Source organism: Leptopilina heterotoma, unplaced genomic scaffold, assembly GCF_015476425.1.
Source record: "Leptopilina heterotoma isolate Lh14 unplaced genomic scaffold, ASM1547642v1 Lhet_92, whole genome shotgun sequence".
NCBI classification, from domain to species: domain Eukaryota; kingdom Metazoa; phylum Arthropoda; class Insecta; order Hymenoptera; family Figitidae; genus Leptopilina; species Leptopilina heterotoma.
Window position 1 is genome coordinate 1,063,986 of NW_025111199.1, and position 17,694 is coordinate 1,081,679.

The 17,694-nt window shown below is 22.2% G+C and overlaps 1 protein-coding gene across 3 annotated transcripts in view; it reads right to left on the minus strand.

Annotated features, from left to right (window-relative positions):
• Positions 1–17,243, minus strand: part of LOC122512040 (potassium voltage-gated channel protein Shab) — a 77,367-nt gene extending 60,124 nt beyond the window's left edge. Inside the window, exons 1-2 of one of the 3 annotated variants that reach the window (XM_043627655.1) lie at positions 17,110–17,243; positions 16,749–17,010 (exon numbers count right to left, since the gene is read on the minus strand). The gene's annotated coding sequence lies outside the window, so the exon portion shown is untranslated. Of the gene's footprint in view, positions 1–16,748 lie in introns of all 3 variants that reach the window. The other 2 variants (XM_043627656.1, XM_043627654.1) reach the window with 2 other exon arrangements.
• Positions 17,244–17,694: the final 451 nt, after the last annotated feature.

Sequence of the window (17,694 nt, forward strand, 5' to 3'; positions counted from 1 at the left end):
GTTTGCCAGCTGAGATAATTTGAGTACTTGCATGTGTATTGACTTTTCCAATGATATTGTAAACGAGCGAATAAGTTCAATCAGTTAAGAAAATAAAATTCTAACACTATAACTATGACTCTAAACGTATTTAGAGTTTGAAGATTTCTCTTCCTTAATGATTGTTGAAAGAATTTCCTTCCTTTAATATTCAAGAGGGGTAAGGGTTTCCACTTTTGAAAAATAAATTATTTTTTCTGTCTTTTCTTATAGTTAAACATCTCGAGGATAATGTCCCAAAATTTGAAGTCAATTAGAGCAAAATTCTTAAAGTTATTTACCAATTATTTTATTTAGTAAGTTACAGTTTTAGAGAACAGATGACTATCTGTCCTCTAAAACTGCAACTCCGTTAGCTAGTTGTACATTCGGTCGAGTATTTGTTCGCAGTGATATAATATAATGCCAAGACTTGAAAAAAGAGGCCGAAGACATCGAAGCTACTGCAGAAAATCTACTCTATGGATCTGACTTAGTGTGAGAAAAGCTTTGTCACCTACTTGTTTGTATATTGTGTATTTTCGTATAAAAAATTACAGAATGTTACAGAAATGATACTTAATAATGTATAAAAGTTTGAAATAAATTTACTCTATTTATATTTCTCGAAAAAAATTGCAAAATAGTGTTTTTTCACACTGTGACCCCTACCCCCTAAGGCCTTGTAGATTTTTTTGAATGAAACAATTAGGCTAATATTTATAAGCAATTTGAATAAATAAGTATGTATTAATTCAATTTTTGACATATTTGTAGCAAATGCACGCCCTCAGACCTACTTTCAATAATAAAATGCCATTGCTCCAGTTGTGGGTCAAGTACCCCCTTAGACTGCACAAAAACAATTCACAAATCTGAATATTTTTCCAAAAGTGACATATATAGAGGTAATTAAATTCCTTTTAACATGAAAATAAAAAAGTTCTCTCAAACTGCTCTTAAATAATTTGTTTTTCAAGAATTGCATTTATCTTCGAAAATTTTAATAAATTACACAAAGATTGTTGTAGTCGACAAATTTAAAAAAAATTAAAAAATGAAAATTTTTTTTACAATTTTTTAAACTTTTACATATTTTTCAAAAATTATAGACAAAATTAAAAAAATTTATTCGATTCGCGAGATTTCATTATAAACGGCAGAGCATTTTCAGTCAAAAACCATACAAAATTGACTATTTCAATGAATTTGTCCAAAAACATGCTCTTACATTTATAATGATATCTCACGAATCGAATAAGATTTTTTAATTTTATTGATCTTAAATTAAAGTTGAAACTTGAAGGATGAAATCTGTATAAGTTTTAAATTTTGTCTATATATAAAACATGATATGTTGTAAATTTTTCAAGAGAATTTGATAAAAAAATATGTTTGAATTTTAAAAATTATTTTTCTGTTAATAAGATTTTTCAAAAATTTTTAGTCCAAGTTTAACAACCTGCATTTTCTTAAAAAAAATATAAGTTAATGCCTACGATTAATTCTCATTCTGTAGAAAATGACCTTTAAAATAAGCTCAAGATGATTAAAATGAAAAGTGTTTATTATTTTCTAATTTATTCAAATTTTTATAAAACATTGAAAATGACTGTTTTTTAAAAATATCTAAATAAAATACTGGCCCAATGACTTCTGAAAGATCTTGTTCTTTTCAAAATTTTATCATCTTTCAAAACACAGAAAGAAAAAAATTTTCGTTTCCATAAATTTTATGTTTTAAAAAGTTTTCCATTAACCTGAAAAAAGGTGGTCTCTCAATTTTGACCGGTAGTGGTTATATAATATAAAAAAATTATTTTTATGTGTACGGTTTGTAATTAACAAGTGACGAAAAATTTAATAGTTTAACTATATATCAAAGGCACGGACCGTGAGAAAATCTTAGCCAGCGATTGGACGGTCATAAATAGAAAGGGGCAATTTTTCCCCCTTTCAGCAAACCGAATCGAGTAATCGTCCAATCGCTCTGAAGGGTTTTTCTCAGAGTTCGTGCGTATGATGTATAAAAACTAGGATATTATTTATTTTTGGAAAATCATCCACATTTTGCTAATTTTGAAGCTTTTTACAAATTTCAATTTTTTTTTGTTTGATGATTTGTTTTGAGATCCTGTGTTTAATTTTTTAAAATTATATAATAAAATGGTGGTAGTAAATTTCATATTCAAAATCAACTATTTTTTACGGTCGGAAAGGTTTTTGAAAAGTTTTAGTCCTAGAACAAAACACAATGAAAATTTATAAACTATGTACTATGAATTTTGGAAGTACCTACATACTGGATTTTTTAATTGGATGTAAACTTAATTTTTTATAAACAATTCACTGCATATTTTTTATCAACAAGTAATTTAATTTAATCAAAAAGTGCGCCATTTTTTCAAAAATTGATATTAAAAAAATATAAAAGAAATCCTATTCCTTTTTTTTATTTTCCCAAAACAAATCATCAACAATAGGTCTCTTTTTCTGTATCAAGAGTGATGTTACTGCTTAAAAATATTTAAAGCAAAACAATTTTTATTCTACTGTTTTTTTATTTTGTTAAATTATTCTTTGTAATTATTAATTTAGTTTAATATATATTTTTTAGACTTAATTTTACTTAATAGCTTGAAATTTTTAAAGCAATTGAATTTCTTTAATTTTTTTAATTTTATTTTAATTTAGGGTCAGTTTGTGTAAATGCCAACAGAATTATTACATTGCTGCAATAAAAAAAAATTTTTTCTTTTAAATCTCAATTTTTTTCAACAAAAGAAATCAATTTTTTAAGGAAAATTACAACAAAATATGATTTACAATTCAAAATGTTAGTTTCAACTCAGTTTCGAAATTTTGTGGAAACATTTTAATATAGTTTAATCAATTTCATTTTTACGAGATATTTACAAAAATAATGCAATGAACTAAGAGAGCATATAGGTAGACATCTGAGATAGCAACGTATTGTTTATCTTAGGCACATATGTTAAGTCTATGACTAAAGATATTTAAATTTAGATACATTGGAGTAGAATTATTTTACAAATTTAAAACTTAGTAATTGCAACATGTTTGCTTAAATATCTTTTTCAGAAATTTCAACAATGACATATACGTAAAAGTCACAAAGAAAACTTCAAGTATTAAATTTATAGCATAAAAATAAATTCATGAACTTTTATGTAGAAAATAAGTGAATTAAATTCTAAATTCTAAAATAATATGTAAGTGAATTAAATTATTGTTCTTAAAAAAATTGCATTTAAAAAATTTCTATTTTTTTCTACCTTTAGGGTGTTTAGCCCCCTTAATGTTTTAATTAGAATAAGTAATTATTATTTAATTTAACTTAATTTTTGAATACTCTTTACGGATTGGCTTCAAACCGAAAATTTATTTTGTAAATCGGTTGTTATTAATTTTAACAGTTTTGTAATTGTTTTCTAATAAAACTAGTAACAATTTCTTTATAATCTTTATAGATTGATTTTGTGCCAAATTATTTGAAAATATTTTTTTGCAGAATAAAATAATACATTAAGTTTACTTAATTTTCAAAGAATTTGTTTCCAAGGTGCATCACAATTGCTGGCAATGCTTTTATTCTAAGAATTACTTGAGATTCGGAAGAATTATAGTCAATAACTTTTATTTTATACAGAAATTAGTTTCCTTCAGTTTACCATTTGCAATAACTCAAGATATCAAGTGGCGAAAGTTTCAAAAACTTTAAGAGTATATTTTCGCAGACCTATATTTTCTTACGTCAATTATATATGTTACGCTTTCTTAATACAAAAACAAAAATAAGTTTTATATATATTGTTTATGAAATTATGTTAAAATTGTATGAGTAATTTTATCAAATTTTTTAAAAACTTAATTAAAATTTTTTTTTATTTATGACTATATTTTGTAATTTTTTAGAAATTATGGGAATGAAGTTGAAACTTTTCTTTTAAAAAGTAATTATATTCTTTATTAATTAATCAAAATTAATAATTAACAATAATAAAATTAATTATAAAATTTTAGATATCAAGAGAGATTTTAAGGAATATACTAAAGAAATTCGAGACAATTAATAACAAAAAGTTAAACACTTCAATTTGTTACGTTCAATTTGTTACGATATATTAGATGATTAATTGTATAAAAAACGTTATGAACATTATAAATGAGAAGAATCTTTTTACGATTTAATTGATTAAACGGATATTTTAGTTTAATGACTTTAACATAATTTAATATGATTGGGGTGTCAGGTGTGGATTTTGCTAGTTCATATAGAAAGAGGACATTCGTTTTTAATGAAAAGGAATCGAAATCGTTTTCTCATGATGACAAGCGAAAAATTTTATTGTCCAACCCCAATAAAATATTGTTAAGAGGCTGGCTTATCCCCTAAAATATTTGAAAATCTATAGAAATATAGCAGATGTCTAGTAAATAAAACCGAAATAATTTATAACACTCATACAAGTTCAAAACAAAGTTAAAGTACTTCGAATATTTTGATAAAAAAAACTATTATATGAGGTAAACTTGATTTTAACAATTTTTTAACTGTACATTTCATAATAATAGAGTTGTATTTAATTAGTGGCATAATATTAATATAATAATTTGTTTGCAAAAAAAAAAAATAAACGTTTCGAAATAGATAAAAATTTCCGAGGGTAGAAATAAGTTTATTTGTATTCATTATTTTATTTATTTTTACTATTTTATTTATTTGTTTTTTTAATAAGATTAGCTCATCAGAAATAAGTTTTAAAAAATAGATGTGAATACACAAAAACAAATGTAAAAAATGACTAACAATTTATATCTGTTAAGAAAATAATTAGTTTCTTTTGTAGCACAAGCTAAAAATGAAATAAAAGCGGCAACTACAATTTATTACGACACATTTTGGTTTTTATAGATTACAAAAAAAGCAAACAGTTAAAAAAACCTTTATTTTTAGGAGCATATAATAAAATTATAAAAAGTGAATAATAATTTTTTATTGTTAAAATGCCGCTAATGTCATACAGTAAAATTTCAACGCAATAGAAACAAAATATAAAAAATAACGTTTAATTGTAACGGAAGCTAAAAATAAATATAGATTTCAACGAAAAATTGAGTGAAATGTACAAACAACCCCCTAAACCTACATTAGAATTGCTATTAGAATGTAGGCTTATAAGTTATTCATAAAATACTTGAATAATTAATGTATCCCACAAAAATTAAGCTGTTTGAAAAATTCTATATTTCCTAAGAAATATATATATATATATATAATATATGGATTTTGTCAATTTTAGAATTTTTTTAGGTGAAACATAATATGTTTTTCCCATTTATTCAAAGAAATATCTATATAGCGTTTCATTTCATGTATGTATTACCAATGAGAAAACAAAATAATGCAAAACTTTTTTCTTTTTTTTTCTAAAAAAATTATAATTTTATAATAAAAATTGTAATTAACAAATCAAGATCATACAATTTTTTTTCAATTTTATTCTATGAAAAGCTTTGTTTAACAGGTCGAAATTATGTAGGTTTTTTTCTTTATTTATTACCTATAGATATTTTATTAATATTTAAAACATAAAAATAAAAAATAAATATTTATTTATATCGCATTTTTATTTATTTTTCTTATTTATTTAATTATTGAAAAGATATTAGAAAATTGTTAAAAAATTATTTTTAAGAAATGAAAAATATAGGTACGATTTTACATATTTTTTGTTTTTTAATACATAAAAATATTAATATTTCTATTTTTCTATTTTCAATTTTTAAACAAAATTCTAAGTTTTTTTGTAGAAATGCAGAAAAAAAATTTAAAACATTTACTAAAACATTTTTTAATAATTTCGTTAAAAATCGTAATTAACAAATAGAAATTATGGAAATTTTTTTCCAAAAGAAATAAAAAATTTTCTAAAAAAATGTGATTCATAAAAACAAAAACAAATTTTGTTAAAAATTGGAATTGAAAAATAAAAATGGTGTAAACTATGTACTTCCATTCTTGAAAAAAGTAGAATTTTGTTTCAAAATTGTGTTTAGAAATTGGAATTTTGCAAAAAAATTGTTTTTTTCAAAAAGAAACTTATAATTTTGTTAACAAAATTCGATTTCAAATCGATAAATGTCCAATGATTAAGGTACAGTTTTTTTAAAACATATTTTCTGAAACTTTTTTTCTAATAAAGGTAAATTTCTAAAAAAAACTTTTTTCTTATGAAGGCGATTTTCTAATTTTCTTTTCTCTAATATAGGTCATTTTGTAAAAATTTCTTTTTCTAATAAAGGTATAATTTTCAAAAATATTTTTGTTCCAACAATATTCAATTTCTGTAATGACGATCAATAGATAGATTATGATTAAAAAATAAAATTTATGATAGTTTTTTAATTCTTTAAAAAAAATACTTGAGATTTCGTTAAATAATTGTAATAAAAAAACAAAAATTATGCAAATTTTTTAACTATATGTTAAATAATCTCGTTAAAAATCGTTATTAACAAATAGAACTTATAAGGATTTTTTCCTAAATAGATAAATATTCAAAGTCTTCTAATTATTATTTTCTAATTTTGCAAATTTTTTTTCTTTTTCAAAAAGAAACTCATAAGTTTGTAAATATAATTGTGATTGTGAAACAAAAAATATGCAAAATATTTCCTATCTCCTAATCTTATTTGTTTAACAATTTTCTAATTTTTTTGAGGAGAAAAGAAAAAATAGTTGCATAATTTCGAACTATTAAACAAATAATTTTTGCAGGAAAAAAAATGAAAAAAATTTGCATGATTTCCATTTTTCAATTACAATGTTTGTAATAAAATTTTAATTTTTTCAGGAATGAAAAAAAATTTTTTGCATAATTTTTCATTGTTAATGACAAATTCTTAACAACATTCCAAGTTTTAATTAATTTTCTGAATTTTTGTTTATGAGAGTTTATAATTCGTAATTCCAAGCCAAAAGTAAAATAAAGTAATGAACAAAAACATTAATATTTTTTTTAGAATAATAAAAATTTTTTAGAATTATTAAAAAAATAAATATCTATTAACAATAAAACGAGAAACTTCACGTGCGCGTTATTTTAAACGTGATGTAAAATAAAATTCAATGCAAAAAATAAATAAATGAAAAATAGATAATATGACACATGTCACCTAACAATTATTGAACTACATAACATGAAGACAAAAATAAAATTTAGATCGAATAAAAATTGGGTAAAAAATACTAGATAAAATAAAATATTGATGCCCGATATGAAGTAGGTTAAATAAAAATGCCGCACATGAGAATCACGCTAGATAAAAATTAGATCCAACCGAAGATCCCAAAAAAAAATTGTGTTTAATAAATTGTATTAAATATTAAAAGGAAATATGAATTAACTGTTAATTCATTTGCACTATGAAAAAATAATTATTTGGAATAATAAAATTTCATTGATTTAGTTAAATCATTTACTTGTTTATTATTCATTAAATCTATATTTGAACCAAATAAATATTTACCTATTCACCGAAATATTACATTTTCTCCTAACAAATAAACCGTAATTGTCGTCTAATTCAAATTATTAAAATCAAATAAATTTTTTAATTGGAACAAATAAATAATAATGCTCCAAATGAGGAGGATGTTTTCAAAATTTGATTAATGACTTAGAGAAATGAATTTATGAAATTAAATCCTATCTATAAAATAAAAAAGAACTTAACTAACAATAAATAAAGAATTTTAAAGTATTATTGAAGTTAATTAATAATAAAATATCTATGTGATTTTTTGAAAGAAAATACGAATTTTAAAAAAGAAAAGTAAATGGATTTTAGTAACTCTAATGTTTAAAAATAAAAATATACTGTTAAAAATAGAATCAAGTAAGATTGAATTATATATAGCTTAAAATCCTATTATTCGAAAGAAATATTTTTTATCCGTACTCATAAAATAATGAATTTACATTGAAATTATTTATTACACATTGAATAATATATTATGCATTAAATAATATTTTGTTTACTTTAATCAATAAACTGAAGTTATTTGATCAAATAATTTTTAAATTATAATTCAAGAAACCAAGTATTTCAATTAAATAAAAAAATTAATTGTTTCAAATAGCTTATTATTTTTGTTTCAATAAGTTATTTTTTTGATCGAAATTTTTTTTTATTTATTTTCATAAAATAACTGATTATCAATAAATAATACATTATTAGTATTAAATATTTTATAGATATTACTTGATTTCATAAAATAAATAAATTGTTCCAAATAATATGTTTATTTATAACAAGAAACTAAATATTTAAGATAAATAAATAAATTAATAGTTTCAAATAACTTACTGTTTGTATTAAATGCATTCATTGATTAGATTCAAATAATAATTTCTTGCCTCAGGAGTCAAGAGTGACAAAATAAAAAATTTTTTTTTACAAAAATTAAAAATAAAAATAATAAAATTAAATTTTTAGAATTCATATTAAGAAAATTTTGAATTCTTTTGGAAATTTCAATTTTTAATGAATTTAATTAGAAATTTTATAAAATTTCAATTTCTAATGAACTTATTAAAAATTTTATAAAATTTCAATTTTTAATAGAATTTAATTAGAAATTTTATAAAATTTCAATTTTTAATGAATTTAACTACAAATTTTAAAAAATTTAGATGTTTGCAAAATGTTAATAATTCAAATTCTTCTTGAAATTAATTAAATTTGTCAATATTTACTTAATTAATTATTAAAAATAGTATAGAAAATTTTTAGTTAAAAACATTTTAAACAATTGAATTTTGGAAAAGTTACAAATGATTGCGGATATTCAATTATTTTAAAAGTAATAAAATTTGTCTTACAAAGTTCAATTATGTTCAAAATTTAAAAAAAAATCTTGTTAAAATCACAATTATTGTTATAAATAATAAAATTCTTCTCCAAAATTCAATTATATTTTCAAAAATTTTCCTCATTTCAATGATTTTCAATATCTACTATTTTAATAAATTTCCCAAAAGAATACAATTATTTAAAAACATTTTTAATAAAATTGTACTCAAATATTTAATTATTTTTATAAATAATAAATTTTTTTAAATAAATTAAATTATTTTTATAAATAATAAATTTGTTTCAGGAATTTAATTATTTTCATTAATAAATAGCTTATCGCAGAATTTTAATTATTTTTAGTACAATTTTATTCAAATTCCTCGAAAAATGTAATTATTCTTAAAAAATTTAATAAAATTCGTCAAATGAATTCAATTATTTAAAAATTTGCTGATAAAATTATTTATAAGAAATAAATTTTAAAAAACATTCAATTATCGAAATTTCGTAAAATTGAATTTTAAACAAATGTATTTGAAAATTCTCAAAAAACTTTTTCAAAAATTATTAAAAATAGTTGATTTAGAGAAGAATTTCAGTTAAAAATTCTAGAAGATAATAATTGAATTGAAATGATGAAAATAAATTTTAAGAAGTGCAATTGAAAATATAATTTATAAACATTTTTTCCTTTATTTTTAAGAAACTTTGAATTTTATTAAAGCAATTTTAATTAAGAAATAGAAATGATGCAAATTATTTCCTTATGAAAATTGATAATTTTCTACAAAAATTTTAAAAAACGGGATAGTTTATTTTTTCCTGAGATAAAAGAATGAGTTTGTGAACAATATTGTTATTGAGAAATAAAAATTATGCATAAAGTGGGTATTTATTTCCTATTTCTTAATCATAATTTTTAAACAATTAACAATTTTTTTAATATTTTTTAAAAATAAAAAAAATTTGCATAATTTAGATCAGTCAATCGAAATTTGTTATAAAGAAGCATATAAAAAACAAAATTTATTTGTTAATCATAATTTTTTTAAATTTTCTAATTTTCTATTTTCAAATATTATTTTATTATAAATTATGAAAAATACCTGCATATTTTCGATTCGTCAAACAATATTTCCTAAAGAAAAAAAACAAAAGCATACACAAAATCTAACTTCAAAGTGCGAACAGACAGAATGAAAGAATGAAATACGAAGATTATTATAATTAATTATTTTGTATTATTTTATATTTTATAATTTATGATAATAAAATTTTTAATTCTTTATAAGTATATATTGACTATTATTACTGAAATACCAAAAATAGATTTTCTGTGATATTTTTTACAATAAGCAATGAATAACATGGAAACTTTGGGTATAGACTTAAAGTATACCATTAATTTCAGTGAAAAGCGAAATTATTTTCATTTATCACTTTTGAATAAATTGAAGTGATCCATTATGCAACAGTCTCCCCCTAATTTGTTTCTGTGCCTTCCATTTATTCCCTTCTGAAGTACTTGACAGTACTTGAAAAAATGCATTTGATTCAAATTAATGAATCTTTAATTCTTAAGCTTTAAAGTCAGGCAAGATTTGAAAAAGGTGAGATTATTCTTCAACAGATGAATGCATTTATGTAAGAAAATAAACATTCAGGCTTTGAATACTCTTTTTGTTTCTCTGCTCGTCGCCTAGGAAATCAGTTTATTAAAGTGATGGAAATAAAGTTGAACGGCTTCTTTATGTATTTCTCAGTGCTGCGTTGTTTTTTCAAGTGCAATGGGAATCCCCCGCTTGGCGTAATTATTTTTAAAGTGTGCAATGGAGAGTTGGGGAGAATTTCGTCTTACACATTAAGTTGCTTATTATTACCACGGTAAACAACTAATATTAAATTTAATTACAAATTCTTAACCTCAAGATTATTTTTAGAAAACATAAATTCCAAAAATACATAGTATAAATATACTACGTATTTTGGGATAAGAAAACTTAAAAAAACTTAAATGAAGTTTAACCCAAGTCATTTGACTTCGGTCTTTTGAGTTCTGATAATTTAATGAACTTTGGGGAAAATTAACTAAAATTTAGTCCTACCATTATTAATATAATAATCTATTAAAAATAACCACTTGGTATGATTACAACGAAACTCCAAAAATATTTTCCATTGGAACTATTCAATTTTTTATTCCTGTTGTTATTCCGTCTGAACTGTGATTATAATTTGAATTTTTTCGGAATTCAGTTGTAAATATAATTAATTTCTACTACAATATCAGAAACAATTATTAACGAGTTGAAATAATATTCAAATTCCACTTTCCAAAAAATGTTTCCAAGATTTTTGACTTTCAAAACATTTTGAAATTTATAGGCTAAATTATGAAAACAACATTTTGTTAAACCACGAGAAACTGATATGTTTGTTATTGAAAATAATACACTTAAATGTTTATTAAAATATAGTACGTTTTTTTCATACCTAAACAAAAAGTGATTTACATCTCTACTGATTGTAAATAAAATTTTAAAAACACTTCTAAATGAGTAGAAACAGTTTTTTCTTTGAACCAATTTTCTGAGAAATGATTGAAAGGCACTGTTTTTAATTATAAATAAAAAATGAGATTTACGTAAATAAACTTTCATAAGATTCTTAGGTTTCAATTACCTTCTATATGACAGCTAAAGTTGAAATGACTAAAACAGATAACTTCGATTGATATATTTAATTTTAAATTTTGTTATAATTACTGAAGGACGTTAATTAAAGTTTATAAATTACAAAAAAAATATTTTTCAATATTGGAAGTCTGTAAAGTTGAAAAAAGTCAAATATAAAAAATAAATAAAATAATCAAAATTTTTCAGTTTACTCAGTAATAATTTCCTTAAAGAAATGTAATTATTACAGGGTTTGAGTTAATCTATTTTATGCTATAACCCTTTAACGTCTTTTTTATCAGAATTTCAAAATTGAAGATGGCGGATCCAATATGGCGGATCAAAAATTTTTAATTTAATGGATTTTTATGAAACTTGATATCTAGGGGTTTTTTGTGTCGCTGATTACGAATTTAATGCCAGATTTGCAAATCTTGAAAACCATTTTAGATAATGAAAATCAAACATTAGATTCGTAATCAGCTACCCCGAAAACGCCTAGATACCAAGTTTCATAAATATTAAATATCCATCAAATATTCAATTTTTTGTTCGCCATATTGGATCCGTCATTTTGAATTTTGAAAATCTGACATCATATTCGTAATCAGCGACCCCGAAAACCACCAGGTATCATTTGGTACTCGATTATTTGATCACTGTTTGTAAATATCATTTTTATGGCCTCGAATGAAGAAAAAAATTGTTTACAAAAAAATTTTGCCGACTTGATCAAAAATATCATTGAAGCACCTTTATTAGATTAATAAAAATTTGTTTCACATTTTTTTCAATTTGTATATCTTATATAACCACGATAAGTTGCAAATTTTATTATTAAGACTCATAATATAAAGAAATAAATATCATAAATAACTAATTTTGAATCCCAAGGGATATAATATTTGCAACACTCTCGACTCGAGTTTCAAAAGTCCATGTTTTAAATTCTGGAAGTGGCAGGATTTTTCTGTGATAAAATTCAAATTAATTGAAATGTACATATGTATAAAAAAATATTGCAATATGAAATGAATAAAATAAAAATAATAAAAACATTTGAATGCAATAAAGAGCACAAGTCACAAGCGATCAATCAAAGAAAAATAAATTGGTTCAAATGCAGAAAATTTCAGCTTATATAAAAAATGTTTGTTAGCTTAATTAAAATATTTTGTTACATAAATCTTTATTTAACCGTATTTTTGTAAGATTTTTAACTTTAAATAAAAAAATTTATTTTAAATTAATAAAAATTTATTGTTTTTAATTTTAATATACATTAATAATACATTATTAACTGTATTAACTTGATTATTTGTCGTTATATAATTTTATTACTCTCTTCCCACATAGAAATATAAGTATAAGTAAAAAATGTCAAAGTATGGGAATATATGGGTAAAGGGTGGCGAATTAAGTCACTAAGTTTGACAAAGTATGACAAAGTATTTGCTAATGAGCGAATCCCATGGTTAAAGAATAAGGACAACTTACAGAAGTTAGTTTTTCATGAAATCAACTGAAATAAACACAAAACCTTTTAATTTTTTTATTTTTGAACCATGGGCAAAATATGGCAAAGTATGGGGAGAAGAAAACATTTTTTTATATTTTTTAATTTTACTGTCAAAATATTTAATTTTTTACAAATTTTTACTGTTGGAAAAATATGGCAAACCATGGGAAGAAGAAAAACTATCTTTTTATATTTTTAAAATATGGGCAAAATATAGCTAACCATGACAAGAAGTAAAACTATTTTTTTTATATTTTTAAACTACCTACAAAGTATGGCGAATCATGGGAAAAAAAATATGTTTTCCTTCAGAAAATATGGGCAAAGTATGGCGAACGATGGGAAGAAAAATAAATTTAAGTATCATATTTCAAAAGGCGGAAAAAATAATTAAAGATGATTATTAATAACAACTACATTAAATTTATCATTTCTTCTACATTTATTTGAATTTAAATTTCAAAAGATAGTATTTCACTTAGAAATTATTTTATTTTATATAATAAATAATAATTTACATGAAACATATTATTTTAATATATATTATCGGTATTATAAAGATTTTATAAAACGAGACAAACCTTATGTCACTCTTTATAACAGAAAATGATTCAATAATTTTATCGGAAATTTCTTCTTCCTCAGAAATTAGAATTTTGTCGATAAAACTGAAATTGACAAGTATTTGATTGTGTATTAAGCTAATATGAAGGGTAAAATTTAATTTTATTATGTATTTCATTTTATTGAATTAAAAAATACTTCAACTTACATGACAGGTAAAATCATAAAGTTTTGAATCTTCAAATGAACGATATTTATTTATTTGACCTTTAAATTAAATTTTTATTAATTTTTTTTAATTTAATTAATTTTAATTTTAATTTATTAATTTTTTTTATTGCATAACGTATTGAAAAATTATATATAAAGATTAAAAATGTTTAATATACCTACTTTTTTATTTTTATTACATTAAGTAATTTTTCGAAATATTTATATGGAAAAAATACTTAGTTCCTTTAAACGTTCTAAATTTTTTTTAAAACTGACAGATGCCTAACTTAATCAAAATTAGTAATTTAAAGATTTGTCAAAAATTGAACTCGTATTTTAGTAAATATAATATCTGTGAGATAAATAATATTTACTAAAATACAAGTTCAATTTTTTATTATTAATAAAATGGCAAATAAAATTTAATTAATGTTGCTGCAACATTAAAATACATTGCAAACATTTTTCGCATTTGAGCCAATGTGTTTGATGGTACGAAAAGCATTGTTTATAAATAAAAAACGCTACAAAGTTGCAACTGAAATTTCTGTGTTTATTTCAGGAACACTTTGCTTCCTCATAAACATTTTCATTTTATTAATATTATAAATAGAATTATTGCTATTACAAAAAAACTTCAAAAAGACATTTTTTGCACAAATTCTAATTGTTAAAATGTCAATGACTTTTCAATTCTAGACCATATAAAGTTAAAATAATATAGGTCATTCGTTACGTTCCTGAAGCATCTTTTCAAGCGACACGAAATGTTTAAAATTAAATGTCAATTTAATACCAAAAAAATAAGAAAAAATACCTTTTTTCAAAAGTTCACTTTTTTAAATTGTTAATAACTTTTGCAAATTTAACTTAAAAATCTTCAAAAAGGGATCAAAAGAGGCATCTCAAAAAGTGCTACAAATTTTTAAAGAAAAACATTTATCATTTTTTAAACAATATTTGCAAAAAGAATAATTTAAAAAAATTTTAAACCCAAAAAAACATTGAAGCTTGCACAGAGAAAAATAAAATTTCAAAGCGAGAAGAAAATTCCGCTCAGCAATTACTTTTATATTTTATTTTCAATATAGGTATACGAATATTCATCAACAAAAAAAGAAATTTTTTCTTTGTTTGAAAATTTTTAAATAAAAGATTACTTTTCATCTTTCTTCATTGATTAAAATTATTCTTTAAAAATTAAATAAATGCAGCTTCGAAGTGTTTAAAATAATAATAATATTATTTAAATTATTATTTAATAATAATAATTATTATTCAGTAATAAATCTCACTTCATAATTTACTTTTTGAAGTTACTTTTTGTATGCAAATTTATAAGTATTCAAACATTTCGTAAATTTGACGTCATACATAAAAACGAAAAATAATTGCTTTGCCAAAATAATGTTTCTATCACTTTGACATATTGACAACCAATATCCATTGAAAAAAAGTCTATTACATTTTTTTTGGGATAATGCCCCATAGGGCACACGCACATACATATAAACAAGAATTTTTTTTTAAATGTTAGTTTTGAATTCATGACGTCAAAAAATGTGAAGAAAAATGAAGAAAAGTGTAAAAGCAATTTTGAATTTTGAATTCCGTTTACGGATAAAAAATATTTTAGTTCTATAAATAAATTTTATTCAACACATTTTTTTAGTCTTTTTAAAGTGAATTAATGTTGATTATCAATTTATTCCAGTGCAGTAGTCAAATTAAAAGGAATATAAACTCAATTCAACTATAATAATTTATTGAATTATTTCTCATCTCGCACTATTAAAAACAACTACATGCTTTAATAATAGCGAGCAACCTAATCTCTTTTTAATGCTTCCTTGGCTACTGTAATGGATTCATATTCGAAGTAATGTCAATTATTTTGAAATTATGTTGAATAAATAAATAAACAAATATTGTTTTTTTTCAATTTATCCAGTAATACAGTATTTGATATTTAATAATTCAATAAATTATATTATCAATATTCTTTCAAAATAAGAATATTAAATTTAGTAAAATATTTTTAATGGAAAAATTATTAAGAGATTATAGTAATTGTTATAACTGTTATTATTTTAACTGCTTTCTTTTCGAATAAATAGATTATTTATTCATTGTTTAATTTATAAATATTTCTGTTTGATTACAATTTTTCGTATTAATTGTTTCTATTTAATTGTATATTGTTTAATAATAACTAATATTATAAAAATATAATAAAACTAATTAAACTGGAGTTAAATTCTAGAAAAATTTTACTAAAAATTCCTGAATAAGTATTCTTAAAAGTGTCAGTTTTTATTTGAATATTGAAAATGCTAAAAACAGAAAAGAAATGTTTTTAATTGTATACATTTTTATTTTGAAAAAATATTTCAAATACGTTTTTTAAGGATATTCTTAAAAGAGATGAACTTTTAGGTATGTCTGAACATTGTTACTAATTATAATTAAAAATTTTGTATCAATAAAAGATATTTATCTTTTATTAACATAAAATTCTTTGACTATGCATAATAATACACAGCACAAATTTGATAATTGATATAAAATTAAATTACATTATTCCATTTAAAAAAATGTTTGACAATAAAATAATTTTGTAATAAGTCTTCAACTGTTATTTTTAATTTTAAAAATCGTGTTTCTGAACTAATTGTGCAAAAAATTGGTTTTAATATATTTGAGAACTATTTTATCCATTTTAGATTATAAACATTTAATTAAATGAAGCTTTTTCATTCATAAAATGTCATTATGATATTGTCATGGCTATGTATATATAACAGAATATAGAAAGGGGTGGTTTTGTTTTCCTTTTCTACCGCAAGAACTGTCATCTTTTATAATAAATGTCTCACCTCTTTAATGAAGGCAGCATTTAGTAGTTATAAAGTGGAGTACGACACACATTCCGCACATAATAAAAATGTTGTGCCAAGAATGAAAAGAAAGAAGAAATAATCTTGAATCGCAGCACAAAACACAGTCCACCACTTGTTCCACGGGCGCTACTAGCGACGTTTCCCTCATCTATCGATTCCCCCGAGCAAAGAACAACAAAATATGAAAGTAGTTTCAACACCATCGAGGTTCCGAGGCAATTCAGTTGAGTCCGACGACCTTCAGGAAAGAGTATTTTATTTTAGATTGTCAAAATCTATGGATGATTAATGTTGATACGGTTTTTATTATTGCGGGGGTTTATCGAAATTTACTTACGGTATTATAGAACTAAACGAGTATGCTACTCCGCGAGGCTACTACTGTTACTACTGGTTCTACTGCTGATTTTCCGCGACTCTGCGCTCTTGATGATGGCAAGGCGGCGCTTAAAAATTGGAATCGGGCCAACCATGCGCTTCTGTTGCTACCTGATTATTTCAAACACTACCCTTCATATATTCTCTTCATATGTAAAATTCAAATTTTTAAATAAAATAAAAGTGGAATAATATTGTAAAATTCAAATATACCAATCGAAAAATGCCAAAATGCAAATCAATAATGATTTGCATTTTTTCATTTTGTCATTTTTAGCTGGAACTAACTTTATAATTTATCGCTCAGTATAGTACATTATTACAAATTGTAAAATAATTTAGCAACTCCACATTTCAACAAATTTAGGTTCGTCTTAGAAATTTACGTTCCACGTGTTAAATAATTATTAAAATAATGCAGAAAGCAATGAGAGTAAATAAAAGTGGTGAATTTGTCCGTTACTTGCTGTATTTTTCCTATTTAAGCATTTTCCCGGCAAACAAATTTGTCAATCATCAGAAAGTCAATTCGAAATCTTGAAAT